Raw genomic sequence first — 12,500 nt, 5'->3', positions numbered from 1 at the left:
TGTACAATAGTATTGCTGTGTTTTTATTATTTTGATATTGTCTCATTGAATTACTAATTTTTGGACTATATGTAGAATGTTCATGCAACCCAGGCATTATTTAGTTTCTAGGAATCTAGCAGTGAATAAAACAAAGTGGCAGCCTGTATCATGCTGGGGAATAATAAGAAACAAGGTCAATAAATAAAATACAGAATAGTTATAATGTTGATAAAAATAATTTAGGAGAAAAATGGAAATATAAAATAATGAGAGAGAATGGCAAAAGTTCAGATGAAGTGGCGAGGACCCATGATTAGTGTGACAGACTGAAAGGTAGTGAAGGTAGCATGCAGGTTGGGAATGGAAGTGGGAACAGGAAGTGGGGGGCAAGGCTATGTTTGGAGTCTGTGAGGAATCATATAGAGACCATGTAGCTGGAGCAGAGGGATAGAAAGCTGATCATGGAGAACTTGTGGTACATATCGAGTATTCTGGCTTTTCCCACTCATGAAAAAAAAAACATTTGGGAGATTTCTAGAAGACTAAATTATGCTCTAACTGGATGCTTCTGACAGTAACTTGAGAAGCTATGGAGGAGGCAAGGATAGGAAAAGACACCAGTTTGGAAACTTGGAATCATCAGGCACAGATATACTCAGAGGTGGTGACAAGTGAGATGAGGTATGAGAACATTTTTGATGTGTTTAATCACAGCATTTGTGGACAGACACCAGATAGAGTGTAAGAGAAAGAAAAGTCAAAAGAAATTCACCAATTCATAAAGTGGATTTCTAATTGCTTAGGAAATAAGTGTAGAGCAAAATGAGATGGGCGAGAATACCAGGAGTTCTGTTTTGAATGTTGTTAGTGAACAGTAAGAGCTGAGTAAGCAGAGCTTTGCTTCCCTCATTTGGTCTTGGTTGATCTGCGTATTCCTCTCATGTCTTTACATATGGAAACATGAGTCTAGAGAAGTATCCATGGATGTATCTATAAATAGAGTTGGGCTACTTTGTGCCTTAGAGCCCTCCACCAGACCTTAGCTAACTCCACCAGAAACACTATAATATCCTGAGATCCCTCTCCTCCATTACTTTTTGGCTTCCTATGAACTTACCAAGCCATCATATTTTTAAAGTATTTAGACTCATTGTTGATGCGTCAAAGAACAATTATAATATTAAATTAGCTTTTTCCTACCAAGTGGTAACTGAGTTGAAACAGTCAGTTATATGATCAATTCATTGTCCTAAAATGGTTATTTTTACAAAAATAAGTAGAACAGAATTGACTATTTACTATGTTAATAAGCTTCTGGATTTTATTTGGTTTAAACAATTTACTAAAAGCATTTTTTAAATGTATTTATTAAATTTAATTTTACATATCAACCATGGATTCCCTTGTTCTCCCCCCTCTCCTCCCCCCCATATTCCCCTCAGTCTACCCCCTATTCCCATCTCCTCCAGGGCAAAGACTCTCCTGAGGATTGAGTTCAACCTGGTAGATTCAGTCCAGGCAGGTCCAGTCCCCTCCTCCCAGGCTGAGCCAAGTGTGCCTGTATAAGCCCCAGGTTCCAAACTGCCAGTTCATGCACTGAGGACAGGACCCGGTCCCACTGTCTGGATGCCTCCCAAACAGATCAAGCTAATCAACTGTCTTATTTATCCAGAGGGCCTGACTCAGTTGGGGGTCATTGCAGGGGATATATTTATTTATTTTTTTAAAAAAACTGAGATATCAGCAGCATTTTTATTATGAAAAGCTTGAAATATTATAGTCCACAGTCTTGAACAGAAATGAACCATAGAGTAAACATATTTTCCACAAATACTATTCTCCACACTAGATTTTAAGACTGAAAGCTGAAATTTTATTGTCACATGAGAAAGAAAAAAAAAAACACACTCCCTCAAAAAAAAACAAAAAACAAAACAAAAAACAAACAAACAAAAACAAACAAACAAACAAAAACCAACCTCTTTGAAACCAGATGGGAGAAAATACTGCATGCTTACTTTTAGACGACTTGAGTTGCAGCCTTTGTTCTGCTACAGACAAATCCCTTGGGCTGACCTTGTAGGCTCTCTTGCCCCCAATTGTATGAACCCCAAGGGAGGGACAGCATTACCTGCCTTGGGTACTCCTCAGGACCATCTTGCAGATCTAGTGAGCTTACACATGAATGACTGTAGCGAGCTAAGTGCTAACAGTGACAAGATGCGCAATAACTATCCAATGAAAATTACAGTGAGATTAATATAAACCTCTTTTTTGCTTTTACTTGCAGTTCTAGATTGGACAATGCCTCATTTTATAACAGAACAAGCTAAGCAGAGAAGGACATCTTCTTAGAATGAAAGGGTTGATTTGCTGTGATCAGGCCCCTTTCTTTTATGACAGTAGATTATCATTTCAAATTTGTTTTATTTATTTATGTTTTATTTATTTATCTACATGATTACCACAAAAAAACCCCACAAACAAACAAAATCGGTCCATTTGATTATATAGGAATTAATATGAGTACCTGCTTTAATCTGTTTGTACTGCTATAACAAAATACCAGAGACTGGGAAATTTATAAAGAACAAAAATGTATTTCTCACAGAATGGAGGTTGGAAATTGCTGACACTGGTATTGGTGAAGACTGCTCTCTGTATGCTCATGGCAGGAGAGCAGAAGCACTTGAAGCCAAATGGATTTTGAAGCATCCTTTGTAACAGCCTTAGGTACCTTTTCTTAAGGCTATCATATGTATCAGTTATTAAGCTTCAACATGTAGACTTTGGATGGGCTGTTAACATTAAAATCATGTACAGCCCCATTTGGAATTGGTCTAATCTGTTGGAACACAATGGGAAATGCTAATCCAAAACAATGAGCACCTATAGATTTTGCTTAACCTTGAGAAAACATTTCCAGCCAGTGTTACTGGGGAAGAGGTTCTCTTTTGGGTTTCTTAGTCTCATTAATGACAGTGTTTAGACCCAAAGGAAGCTCAAGGACAATCTTACTCATCTATGATAAACAAGATAGTATAGATGAGGGGAAATTCCTGGCAGCCACTAGAAGGAAATGTAAAGCCCTGCCTTTCAAGTTAGATATTGTGGTGGTTTAGATGAGAATATTTCCCATAGGCTCATATGTTTGACTGCTCAGTCTCCGGTTAGTGGAATTGTTTAGTGAGAATTACAAGGTGTAGCCTTGCTGGAGGACATGTGTCACTGTGGATGGCCTTTGTGGCATCACAAGCCTAACTCAGGTTCAGTCTCTTACTCTCTGAGATGTAAGTTCTCAGACACTGCTCTAGTTCCATGCCTGCCTGCCTGCTGCCATGGTGGTCATGGACTCATCCGCTGAGACTATAACCAACCCCCAATTAAATGCTTTATTTTATAAGTTTCCTTGGTTATGGTATCTCTTCATAGTAATATAACATTAACTAAGACAGGTATTTAATAAAAACAAGCAGTTTATTAAAAAAGAATAAAGTATTCCCAAGAATAAAAGTGGGCTTAGAAATCAGGAAAGGGTTTCCAAAATATATAACCTGGCGATGTTGGTGTTATGTCCTCTTATAGCCCCTGCTCACACTTGTACTTCCTGGGCCCATTCACTCTGTTCTAGGAAGGCAGGGCCTTCTAGTCTTCCTCTACATACTGGCTTCTTTGGCATGCCCATCATGGTTCAGCTTTTTTAGTTCCTAGTCTCCCAGCATAGCAGGCAGTAAGGAGACAATGCTCCACTCCCTTGTTATACCTTCCTCTCTTATTTTACTTTATTGAGACAAACTGCCCATCTCTTTTATCTAACAAGAATGGAAATCTACTTGGTCCTTCCTTATGCTCTACTCTCTAGGAGCTTTAAGTCATTGTTAATGACATAGTCCCTGAGGACTAGTGATTTGTGGCATTCAAAAGGTGGAGCTATACTGGTAAGAACAAATTAGCCTGCAATGGGCATGTATCTCAGCTTCCAATCACTGAAACATATATATTCAAAACATGACTATGTGACTTGGTTTTCACAGGTGATACAAACCAAATGACTCCATTGAACATTCTCCTTCCCACCAACATCTCTGAACTCATAAACACAGCATTCCAAATCCAGTGAGTCCACACTTGATAGGTCACTTGGTTACTTTCTAGTGTGTATGCTTTTGTTTTCTTAGATATCTTCTCTTGAAAATAAAACTTTCTTGTATTAACAGGAAAGAGAACCTGGACCAAAGTGGTCTGAACTGCTTGTCACTCAACAACAACCTCCCTATTAGTTCTTGTACATATCTAGCACCTCAAAGTGTCCTAGATTGTGTTGAGCCTTCTCAGATGGAGTAAGAAATGCTGGAGGTCCCTTATTATTAGCAGGACCTTCACATCTCTGTTTTTTTTTTTTTTTTTTTTTTTTTTTTTTTTTTGGTGCTTATAAGTAGCAATTGAGTACCAGACTGTAGCAAGTTCCTATGGTTGCAGGACACAGCTCTAAACTGAGCTAGATCCTTGAGACCAGAAAAGCAAGAGAATGTTATGAGCTACAGACATAATATTCAAGAACAAAATTTAAAGACTTATTAACAGCTGTGTGGGCTTGTGACTCTCACCCAGAGATTCTCCCTTCATCACTACCCTTCATGTCATATTCACAGGGTATAGGGAAAATACACTCTCATGCCACAGAAATGCACTCAATAGAAGTGCTTTTGGGATTTTTTCATGTGTAAAAAGAATTGAAATGTACCCAAAGAAAGAGTATTCTCTCTCTAATTAAGGTGTACTCTGCTAACATCCATACAAAGCTGGAGAGACTCTTCACTCCTAATTAGTGGCCTTGGGAAAGGCCTGCAGTGGAGCGCTCGGAATTGTGCAGACAGACTGTGCCTACCGTGTTGTTTTTTGACTCTTTGAAGGTTACCCTGAGTCAGGGTGCTCCAGTGCCTTCTCTCAGAGACATGTTGTCCCCTCTGTGAACACAAAGTAAACCAAGGGCACGAAATGCTTCAATTTCTCATATGATCACCACATGGTAGCATCTAATTGATTCTATCACTGGGCAGATGAGTTAGCAATACTTTCCACTCTTAAATGTATTAAAGATGAATATATTTCACTGGCTCACTTAAGGCAGTGTGTTTTGAATACTTATTCACTCCTGACCTGGGGAAAACATGAGTTCATGATTTGGATTATAACACAATCTTTACTTAGCTTTTCAAGTCTTAAGCTTTTACAGTGTGCCACCACATGAATCTCATACTAGCTCTCTAGTCCCGCATTTTCTGCAGAGACCCCAGTTTGATTACTGCCCCATCCTTGCACATGACAGATAAAGTCAGTGAATAAAATGTTAAGATAAAATCATAGCAAGTCTGTGGGGCGTTTACCCACCACCTCCACAGTTCCCCAGAATTTTCTTGAGTGCAATCAGCAGGAAATATTAGAAGGATTTATAGCGGAGAATATCACAGAGATAAACAGATAGAAAATAAAGGATAGCCTCGAGAGGGCCTGGAACCTATTCCAACAGGCTCCGACTGTCTCTGGCCCAGGGTTTTTATAGAGACGCCAAGGGGTGGAGCAAAAGACCTCCTTCCCCAGCAGAGCCAAGTGCAGACCATCTCAGACACCTGCACTCAGGCCCGTGGTCCTGATCATCCTCTATTCGGACCTGCTGGGTAAAGCCACGAGGAACCCGAGAACGGGCTCCCACACAAGTCTTTGTTCTTAAGTATTTTTGCTGTTTATCACAATTCAAGGTAGTTTCTAAATGTTACCTTGGGACACAATCCTTAGTTACAGTAAGGGATCCTGGAAGGTAGTCTGTTAGAATCAGAAGACACCACCCACAAACATCCTACTTTGGAACAGAGATTATTTTGATCTAAAAGCAACTGAGAGATAGAAAATTGAAAAAGAGCTCTCCATACTCCCAGGTGTGTAGAAGGAAGACTATATGTTTCCCTCCATGTGTTGTTCTCTAATTGTTCAAACTACCAAAAGGAGAATGCCCTTAATCAAAAGAGATGACATCAATGGAGATGGGGATTTTATTCTCCATAAGCAAACCTTTCAGAATTACCTTTGTATTCCATTAGTTTCCTCCTGTATTTATTGTCTTACATTTTCCTGACCCCCCCCAGCCCAAGGCCCCTTTTATTTGTCTAATAACTTTCATATAATTTATCATCCTGTGTTAAAATGGTATGTAAGTGCTTCTTTTCACTTCTTTACTGTGAAGTGTCAGTATGCATGAAAAATATTTTTTTTGTTCTATTTATCCTTACTTTTCAAGTTGAATGTACAGGACCTGCACACCTGACTTTACAAGGATTATTTCCTTTCCTACAGTCAGACTTCTAGAAACGCAGATTATCCCTCTATTCAGCCAGGAAACTAAACATCTATACCAACAAACTTGAAATAAGCAGGTCAAAATGAGAAACATACAACTTTATTAATTTCTGTCTCTCCTGTCAATTAAAAATACTGTATGACCTCTATCACCCAGGATGTTATTTCTGGCTAGCTACCCCTGGCTTTCCCAGGCCAATTGACTCAACTTAGAGCATGCGTGAAGTCATCTTTAATCCACTACAAAGTCTTCCCACTCCTTTCGCTGATTGTGTTTCTTCCAAAACTCAGGTATGGATGGCTGACCCCTAGCTATGCTTAGGATACTATCTTCTTTCTTCATCTGGGTTTACTTCTACTTACATATCTTTTCATCTGGCTGAAGTTCTCTATATATCCTCCTTTATGCAATGGTTTTGAGGATGGCATAGTGGCTTGCCTATCTGACTTTTTAAAAAATGTATTCTAAGACGGGCGGTGGTAGTGCACACCTTTAATCCCAGCACTCAGGAGGCAGAGGTAGGTGGATCTCTGTGAGTTCGAGGCCAGCCTGGGCTACAGAGTGAGTTCCAGGAAAGGCACAAAGCTACACAGAGAAACCCTGTCTCGAAAAACAAAACAAAACAAAACAAAACAAAAAAAAAAAAAAAGAAAAAGAAAAAGAAATGTATCCTAATCTCACAAAGTATTATTTTGTAATAAGTATATTTATCTACAAGCAAAAACTAATTGGTGTGCCTTTTAACAGGACAATTAGTTAAATGCATCTTGATGAAAGGTTTTTGTTCCATGGAATATCTAATTTAAAAAGTCTATAATCAGACCTCATGACAGAAGATTCTTTAAGCCCCAATTGATGGCTCACCCCAAGAATCTATGGGCAGCACAGATTGGACTTTGAGTTATTGTTTTTTAAAAAGAGAGTGGGTGTGAATTTGAGAAGGGCAGGGTGAGTGGAGGGTTGGTCAGGGAGCAGTCAGGGAAAGAGTGAGGAGCAAATATGATCAAAATAATTGTAGGCAGGTATGAAATTCTCAAAAAATTAATGAAAGTATTTTATAAAATGTTCTATAAACATGATGTATTAAACTGTAAAAATTTCACACAGGAGTATTGTATTTATAGTATTTCCACTCCACTTTTTTCTCTTTTTAAATCCTTCCATGTCCTCACCTCCTCTCAACTTCATGACTTCTTCTTTCTTATTATTTTTTTCTTATATGTGTATATAGGTAAATTCAACCTTCTGCTTCCATTTAGTGTTTTCACGTGTACATGTGTTCAGGGCTGACCACGTGGAGTTGGACAGCCTCTTAGGGATTTATCCTTAGATAAGAACTGATTCTCCATCTCTCAGCAGTTATTAATTGCTTGTATCTCACAAACTTATGAGACTTCTCCATTCACTTTGGTATGACAACTGATGTTGTCACTTGCAGGTCTTGATTAGGAGACTATATTTTTGAATTTCCATAGGTACAGCTCCTTGTCATATATGGAAGATGTTATCTCACATCAGATGTCCTGGTCCTCTGGATCTTAGTCTTTCTGCTCCTTCTTCTGTGATATTCCCTGAGTCTTAGGTGGTGATGTAGATGTATCAGTTGGGGATTGGCACCCCATGGTCAGTTTTTCTCTGCATTTTAAACAATTGTGAATTTCTTGGATGGCCTTTGTTGCAAAAAGAAGTTTCTTTTATAAGGGGTGTCTTAGTCAAAGTTCTATTGTTGTGAAGAAATGCAATGGCCATGAAAAAATGTTATGAAGGAAAATATTTAATTGGGGTAGTTTATAATTCAAAGGTTTAGTCCATTGTCATCACGGCAGGAAGCACGGTAGCATGCTGGCAGAAATGGTGCTGGAGAGTAGCTGAGAGTTCTATATCTGGATTGGCAGGCAGCAGGAAGAGAGAGAAAAATTCTGGGCCTGGTTTCAGCATTTGGAAACTTAAAACCTACATCTCCATCCCCCACCCTCCCATCTTCCAACACGGCCATATTTCCTAATGGTGCCATTTTCATTCAAACCACCACTAGATGGTGGTTATCTGTGAAAATAAGGATAGGTGTTTAGACTGCAGTTGGGAATTGTACTGGTCTCAGAAAGTGGCAGTAGTAGGTTCTCCTTTATGGTCTATGACCTCATCAGTCATAGGTTGGTTATGTTTGGAGTGCCAGGCATGAATTCCTTCCTAATTGAATGGACCTTAAGTTCAATTAGGCAGCTGCAGATTAAGATATTTAGTATTTTATGGCTCTGTTGAGGTAAAATTGACAAATAAAATGTGTGTATATTTCCAAAGTACAACATAATGTTTTGTTATATGCATACATCACAATTTAATTACCATAGCCGAGCTAATTAATATGCATGAGCATCTGTGTTTGACGAGATCTGTCAATGTGTATATATATATATATATATATATATATATATATATAGCAATTTTAAATTATATAATGTGTTAGCTGCTGTGATCAGGCTATACAATAAATCTCCACAATTTATTCGTGGTGTCTATCTGAAACTTTGGAGCATTTAGCTTCTTAGTCAGCCCCTAGTTCTCTAGTGCAGTCCTCCAGGCTCCGACTCTGGTGGTGGTGGGTGCAGGCCTGGTTGGTCTCCAAAGTGACTGAAAAATGCAGGACAGTGGCCCGCTGGTGCCTTTACATTATCTCGGCTTTGGCTATGCAGCCCTGGTTGCTACTGGTGGGATTATTGGCTATAATAGTGTGCCGTACCTGGCTGCTGGACTCTTCTTTGGGAGCCTAGCAGGCCTTGGTGCTTACCAGCTGTCTCAGGATCCCAGGAACGTGTGGGTTTTCCTAGCTACATTTGGGACCTTGGCTGACATCATGGGGATGAGAATATACAACTCTGGGAAATTTATGCCTGCCGGTTTAATTGTGGGTGCCAGTTTGCTGATGGTTGCCAAGCTTGGAATTAGTGTGCTGAATTCTCCCCATCCATAGTAGCCACACCCCTGCTTGGGCTAATGAAGAATTGAAACTCTCCAAATGTCCACATTTATAATGTTTGAAGGAAAAAGTGCAGCATATTTACATATTCTGACATTTTACAAAGATACCCTGAGGTGGAAGATGAGATTTCACCGGGTGGCAGGTGTTGAACCTGAGACCAGCTGCTACCTTCATGCAGTTTCATTCTTGTGTGATGACATCCCACCTTTCTGTACTAGTAAACAAGGGGTAAAATGTTGGGTGTCAACACAGGGGGCCCCAGAGCCACATGTCCTGCCCAGAAGTGTATGAAACCTCTTGGTGACATTTGTGATGTGGGATCTTTTGCGTAGGTCTGCTATGAAATTATGTCCAATATAAATATAGTTTGCTGTTAAGAAAAGAAAAAAAAAGAAATAAAACATTTTACAATGGCATTAAAGTAACTGAGATCCGAATAGGTTTGAAAATAAATTGTCTTTGCTTAAACTGAAAGATTTTTCAGCTCAAAATTAATTGTCCTAGGAAATGGTTTCTTAGGTCCAGCCTCAGAGACACACAGAAGTCTGTGCAACTGTGGCTCAAGGAGATCAAAGTATATCCTCAAATGGAATTTGAAACTAGCAAAATCATCCATATTATACTGGTTTTGTAAGCATGGAAAATATAAGAGTAAGGAGGTCATGTAGGCTAATGCTCCTTCCTTCCAGTTGTATTATGCCTATCATTAGGATCACACATTTTGAACTGTTTGACCCAGTTCATTACCTCTCAGATGGAGGTCATGAAGCTGCAGGTGATTCTGACCTCAGAGTCAGTTTATCAGGTGGTCAAACAAGGGGACCCTGAGCTTTCAGGCTTCTATGACACAGAATTTTAAATTGGAGCTTATAAAATATTTTAATAGCTCCAACAAGGGGAAACGAAGTAGAAGAAACCCAAAGTAATAAAATTGATATTAGAAAAGATTTGCTATAAAATATTTGCTTAGGAGTCATTAAAACACACAGTGTAGAATTTAGCTAAGGGAGTGCTGCACCCCAAATACCCTAAAGACCAGTAGTATACTAACCAGGCCTGTTAATGACAAGGGAAATTGTTGATGCTAGGATGTAAATGTTTGTTTACTAGGATTGACCAGCCTCGAGGCTCATCCCCAGCTCAAGGGGGCAGTACAGGGTCATAAATATCACTAGGCCTTGTCTGTCATTAAGTCCCCTGTGCTTTTTTTTAAATTAAATGTATTTATTTATTGCTTAATAAATAAATTTGTAATTTTGAAATTATTTCCATTACTGTAAATTTCTGATTCTTAGAAATAACATAACTTACTAGAAGTATTACTGAAAAATTCAATTGATCACAAAAGAATATATATTGGAATTTTTTTCTTACTCTGAAATTACTCTTTTTTAAAAAATTAATTTAATTTTACATGTCAGCCACAGATCCCCCTGTCCTCCCTCCTCCCACCCCCTCCCCTCAATACAACCCCAATTCTCACTTCCTCCAAGGCAAGGTCTCCCCTGGGGATTCAGCTCAGCCTGGTAGATTCAGTTGAGGCAGGTCCAGTCCCCTCCTCCCTTCACCTAGGCTGAGCAAAGTGTTGAGCATAGGTCCTAGGTTCCAAAAAGCCAGCTCATGCACTAAGGACAGGTCCTGGTCCCACTGCCTGGGGACCTCTTAAATAGTTCAAACTCATCAACTGTCTCACTTACACAGAGGGTCTAGTCCAGTACCATGGGGGCTCCTCAGCTATTGGTTCACAGTTCATGTGTTTCCACTAGTTTGGCTATTTGTTCCTGTGCTTTTTCCAATCATGGTCTCAATATCTCTTGCTCATATAATCCCTCCTCTCTCTCACTGATTGGACTCATGGAGCTCCAACTGGGGCCTGGCCGTGGATCTCTGCATCTGCTTCCATCAGTCATTGAATGAGAGTTCTGTCATGACAGGTAGGGTGTTCGACCATCTAATCACCAGAGTAGGTCAGTTCAGGCTTTCTCTCGACCATTGGCAGTAATCTATTGTGGAGGTATCTTTGTGGATTTCTGGGGACCTCTCTAGTACTTTGCTTCTTCCTATTCCCATGGGGTCTTCATTATCATGGTCTCTTATTCCTTGTTCTCCCTCTCTGTTCTTGATCCAGCTGGGACCTCCCGCTCCCCTAAGCTCTCTTTACCCCAATCCTTGTCCTTCATTACCTCCCCACCCCATGTCCAGTTTGCTCATGTAGATCTCATCAATTTCTCTGTCGTTGAGAAATCCCTGTGTCTTTCTTAGGGTCCTCTTTACTAGGTAGCCTGCCTGGAGTTGTGAGTACCAGTCTAGTCATCCTTTGTTTTACATTTAGTATTTACCTATGAGTTTACCATAAAAAAATACCATGTTTGTCTTTCTGAGTCTGGGTTACCTCACTCAGGATGATTTTTTTTCTAAATCCATTTATTTGCCTGCAAACCTCATGATGTCATTGTTTTTCTGCTGAGTAGTACTCCATTGTGTATGTGTACCACATTTTATTTATTCATTCTTCAGTTGAAGGGCATCTAGGTTGTTTCCAGGTTTTGGCTATTACAAACAATGCTGCTATGAACAAAGCTGAGCATGTGTCCTTGTGGTATGATTGAGCATACCTTGGGTATATGCTCAAGAGTGGTATAGCAGAGCCAGGTGGATCTCTGTGAGTTCGAGGCCAGCCTGGTCTCCAAAGCGAGTTCCCGGAAAGGTGCAAAGCTACACAGAGAAACCCTGTCTCGAAAAAACAAAAACAAAAACAAACAAACAAAAAGTTTAGCCGGGCGGTGGTGGCGCACGCCTTTAATCCCAGCACTCGGGAGGCAGAGCCAGGCGGATCTCTGTGAGTTCGAGGCCAGCCTGGGCTACCAAGTGAGCTCCAGGAAAGGCGCAAAGCTACGCAGAGAAACCCTGTCTCGAAAAACCAAAAAAAAAAAAAAAAAAAAAAGAGTGGTATAGCTGGGTCTTGGGGGAGACTGATCCCCAATTTTCTAAGAAAGCGCCATATTTATTTCCAAAGTGGCTGTACAAGCTTGCATTCCCACCAACAGTGGGGGAGAGTTCCTCTTGCTCCATATCCTCTCCAGCATAAGCTGTCTTCAGTGTTTTTGATCTTAGCCATTCTGACAGGTGTAAGGTGGTATCTCAGAGTCATTTTGATTTACATTTCCCTGATGATTAGGGATG

General features: G+C 39.9%; 1 pseudogene; it reads left to right on the top strand.

The window, feature by feature from the left end:
* The first annotated feature begins 8,945 nt into the window (after positions 1-8,945).
* On the top strand, positions 8,946-9,424 carry LOC102913663 (transmembrane protein 14C pseudogene; annotated as a pseudogene).
* The last annotated feature ends 3,076 nt before the right edge of the window (positions 9,425-12,500 follow it).

This window comes from Peromyscus maniculatus, chromosome 2 (assembly GCF_049852395.1).
Source record: "Peromyscus maniculatus bairdii isolate BWxNUB_F1_BW_parent chromosome 2, HU_Pman_BW_mat_3.1, whole genome shotgun sequence".
Lineage (NCBI taxonomy): Eukaryota > Metazoa > Chordata > Mammalia > Rodentia > Cricetidae > Peromyscus > Peromyscus maniculatus.
This window is presented reverse-complemented; position numbering and strand designations above follow the sequence as displayed.